This window comes from Dipodomys merriami, unplaced genomic scaffold (genome assembly GCF_024711535.1).
Source record: "Dipodomys merriami isolate MVZ:Mamm:240054 unplaced genomic scaffold, mDipMer1.0.p SCAF_397, whole genome shotgun sequence".
Lineage (NCBI taxonomy): Eukaryota > Metazoa > Chordata > Mammalia > Rodentia > Heteromyidae > Dipodomys > Dipodomys merriami.
The window spans coordinates 184,441-189,231 of NW_027205570.1; the positions used below are offsets into that span (position 1 = coordinate 184,441).

General features: G+C 34.1%; 1 non-coding gene across 1 annotated transcript; it reads left to right on the forward strand.

The window, feature by feature from the left end:
* Positions 1 to 2,038: 2,038 nt before the first annotated feature.
* LOC138805507 (U6 spliceosomal RNA) lies at positions 2,039 to 2,145 on the forward strand. Its single transcript, XR_011365575.1, has one exon. It is a non-coding gene; the product is annotated as a U6 spliceosomal RNA (small nuclear RNA).
* The last annotated feature ends 2,646 nt before the right edge of the window (positions 2,146 to 4,791 follow it).

The following is a 4,791-nucleotide window of genomic DNA, read 5'->3' on the forward strand; positions in this document are numbered from 1 at the left end:
AAGTAGCAGACATGGAGCATGAAAGAGAAAGAGGAAATGAGAGAGTGAAAGAGAGAGAGAAATATCATAATATTTAAAGTGCATAACAGATAAACAAGAGCAGTATGAGAATATTTATATTTGATGTATTATAACCCATCAACATGAAATATAATGTTATTTTGATAAAAATAAAAATGACGCAGAAGAAATTATAAATGGAAAAACAATCTTCACAGAAACAAATTCTTAGAGATATTTCATGACTTGGTAAAGGATAAAGAGGCTGAAGTTAGTATAAATTTAGAAGTACGACAATTCACAAACACATAAAAAGATATTCATATATTTCATTATATGACCCAAAGCAGAAAGCAAATATTGTTTAAATTATTTTTTTTAAACACAGTTTCTCAGGTGTGGAGAAGGTGGCTCAGTGTTAGAGGGCTTGGCTTGCATGCATGAGGCCCTGGATTTGATTCCTCAGCACAATATAAGCAGAAAAAGATGGAAGAGGTGCTGTGCCTCAAGTGGTAACGCTAGCCCTGAGCTGAGGGACAGAACCCAGGCCCCATGACCAACAAAATCAACAAAACCAAACAAAACAAAACACAATATCTCACTTTTGTGGCCTCAATTCTGCAATAATGCTGTGTCAGCCTAGGGCTAAGATTTTAGGTGTTTACATTTACCAACACTCCTGATTCAGACTCTATTTGTTCATTTTTAAATAAATATTTTATTCTTAATTTTCCTCTTTGTAAATTCACATGCACATATAAAAAATGGTATGGACATCCCAGTAACCTTCTCCATGATGACCTCCTAATGATGACTTACAAATGTTGTATTATATTACAACAAGTAAAAAATTTCTACAAATAAGGAAAGCAATAATTAAATATTAATGATTAAAAAAATAAAAAACAAACCAATTTCAGTCTTTGAAGTGTACGGCATATTAGATTTTACTATTTTCTCATATTCCTGTAAATTTAACTCTGGCTAAGTTTATTGTTGGGAGCCGAGAGTAAAGCTCCAAGGTCATCTTGACCCTTGTGCTCACTTGAAGGCACGTACAAGGAACTGGCTTTCATGAAAAGCACCGGGTGCCCAGGTTTGCTTTGCTATGTCTGTAGAGTTAGTTTTACTTTCTATCAGTTGACCTTGTCTTGTTTCAATCTGCACCTTGTTTTTATTAAAATTTTCCTTCCTTTTCTGCACTATGGTGACCTTAGGTTACCTCTTGAATTCTAATAGTATATAATAAGGAGAGTTAAAAATAAACGGTACTCTAGTCTTGAGCTGCAGACCTCCCGACCCCATCCTTTGCCTTATGTCTTTATGTTTCCGTCCTGGCCCCCTAATTCTGGATTCCCTTTCGTTGCCTGCAGGCTCTGGCAGTTTATGATGTTCAAAAAGAGTTTTATAGAATATGAGTAGTCTTTCAATTTAGCCACTAAGATTACCATTTATGGCTCATCTCATCATTTGTTTATGGCTTACATCATCATTTGTTTCTCGATAACAAATAAAGTTAGGAATCCCTAAAGTTATAAAAGAAACTGTGTAGTTAAAGTCTTAACTCTTCACTCTGCTTCTTTACACAGAGACTTTGCAACTTCTCATTAATAAAGTTTCTATAAACTCTGAAATGTACATACTTAGTAGTATATGTCTGCTACCATAAATCTTAAATACTTTATAGAAAAGTTTATACTTGCCAAACAGTCCTAATTTTGGCATATATAAGCAAATTCCCAAAATTAAACATAGGTAAAACATTAAAACTTTTAACAAACCATAACACTTGTTGCAGTGTTCATTATGACAGGTGCCTTGAATAGAATAATTGAATTCCTCCTCCTACAAATCTCTTGAACAACAAATATCTTGAATTATTTTGTTTTTGACATATCAATCTAGACTTTATACTTAAATGTGTGTTTATGTAAGAAATATTTGGTTCTAAAATTTCATGACAATTGTTTTGAACTTATTTTTTGTTGAATTTTCTAGTTTAATAAAATTAATAACACTTTTTATATAAAAATGGTCTGTACTCAATTCAGCATCACAAACACTAACATTGGAATGATACTGAGAAGATTATCATGGCCCCTGCACAGGGATAACCTGTAAATTCCTGGATCATTCCATATGTTTACAACAACAGATGCTGGAGGGCATATGCCCACCCTGGAATCGTACGGCATTGTTGGTGGGAGTGTAAACTGTTCAACCACTTTGGAAAGCAGTCTGGAGGTTCCTCAAAAGACTCCACATAAAGATCCCATATGACCCAGCAATCTTATTTATGGGGATTTACCCAAATGATCACAAACAAGAACATACTAATACTACCAGCACAGCTATATTTATTGCCGCATTATATACCATAGCTAAGATATGGAACCAACCCAGATGCCCCTCAGTAGATGAATGGATCAAGAAAATGTGGTAAATATACACAATGGAATTCTATGCCTCCATCAGAAAGAATGACATCGCCCCATTTCTTAGGAAATGGAAAGGCTTGGAAAAAATTATATTAAGTGAAGTAAGCCAAGCCCAAAGAAACATAGGTCCCATGGTTTCCCTTATTTTCAATAACGAATATATGTCTAGGATAAGCAGAATAGGTCAAAAGCTATGTGCATACGACCAGATATGATGATGTTAAGGGAAATGAACACCAAGATAAGGACACGAGTTTTGTTTGTTTGTTTGTTTCTTGCTATTGTTTCTAACGTACTTATAATGTGCTATGTCATTTTTCGGTTTCTTTATATGTTCCTCCTCCACGCTATAACCCCTGTTTTCATTGTATTTGAAGTTGGTTCCCCTACATCTTGTATGTACGCTTCTCTAATTTGGGGATGGGAAGGGGAAAAATGCTCAAATAAGGATACTGTTTGACCCATTGTAACAATGAGATGCACAAGAGACTATGTTGAAAAATGAACTTTAAAATTTAGGTGGGGAGAAAGGGGGAGGGGAGCATAATTCTGGATGTGGGAGGGAAGGGATGGTAGGGGATATATAAAGGAGGACATAACAATGCTTATTAGGAAATGTACTAATTACCTTGCTCATGTAAATATAACCCCAATATTCAATATGAATATTGAATTGAGAGAGTAAAAGAATGGAGCAAATATGAATAAATGTGTATGTGCGTGTGACCTCATTTGTGCACCCACACACATATGCATGTGTGTTGTCATGCTCAGAGTTTGAAATCAGGGTTTCCAGGTCTTGCTAGGCCTTTCATCTCTAGATTGTTGAGCTACAATATGAGCTACAACTCCATTGCTGGCTCTTTGCTAGTTCATTAAAAAATTTGAAAAATAATTTCATGATTTTTTTGCCCTGAATGGCTTTTAACTGTTATCCACAGATCTCAGGCTCCTGAGTAAATATCCCGAGTAGATAGGATTACAGGTGTGCCCAACTAATACAAGGCTTTCAGAATAATCTCCTACTTTGAAAGCCTTTAGGAGTGGTTAAGTGTGAATGTATTTGGTTTTTGGATTCTTAAAAGACAGTAAGGGATGATATTTAAAAGTTTCAGTACTTTTTAAAAAGGATAATGGAACTGTGGGACAGAAGAAATTTACCTCTATTTGGACCTCAATTTATCGGCTCAGCTCTGTGCATGGTAACCTAATGTCACCAACACAGTCTGTGTTGAATACAAAATGTGACAGAAAACAATCACCATGGGCAATATTTGGTATGTTATTATTTCTTGGACAATATGACTATTGAATTGAGAGAGTAAGAAAATATAAAGATTTTACCTACCTTTTTTGTATTGCTGAAAGACCTTTGGAAATTTTGACTCATTTCCTTCCTCACCGTGTGTCTTTGGGCCATGCACTTACTGTCTTTAATTACAATTTTTCCCAACACTAAAATGATAATAACGTTAGTTTTATAACAAATGTTATCCTTAGAATTAAGAGACATAAAATTCATGAAATATTTAAAATAAACTTCTATGAATGAGCTTTGAGTTGAGCCAAGGGTTTTTAAAATCCTAAATAGAATACAATAAGTATTAGAGAAACCATTACATGCAGTGAGCAACCAGAAGTAATGTTATCCATTGACCATGCTCTGCTTCCAAGGAAGCCAGGTGGATAACTTCTCATGCTGTAAATCAAACTGGTTATCTCATGTTTTCGTAGTGTAATACTATCACGGAGAGAATCATCAAGGAATGTTGTAGACTGAGCTGAAGACCATATGAAGATGTGCAAACCTGATAAAACATAAAAATATCTGAACAGTATATTGTGTTTTACATCATTTAAGTTACATCACAAAGATAAAGAAGACCTAGAAGAATGAATTGTCTTTTTGATATTCTAACATATGTCCTTAGAAAGATGAACTCTTTCCTCATTTTTGTAGAGGCATCATAAGATGAGAGGAACTGTATTTTTTGTTTGCTTCTTTCCATTTATTCTTCATTTTGAAATCTGAACCACATGACACAGAAAGAAACCAAGGGAAATTATTCACACAGGTTTAGAAAGAACCATCAACGTAAAATAAATAAAACACATATAGCCTTGTAAAAGGTCTAACTAAATTGATTCTCAAGCATAAACAGAAAATAATTTAAGCAGTATAACGTTATTGAAATTGAAAAATGTTAGCAATTTATTTTTTCTTTCTACTACCTTGAAATAATTATTGATTTTGTATAGATAGATTAAAGATGAGATTAACAAGAAACTTGATAACTAATGGACAAAAGTTCTGAATAGACATGTTTTCCAAAAAGCCCTGAATATCGCCAGT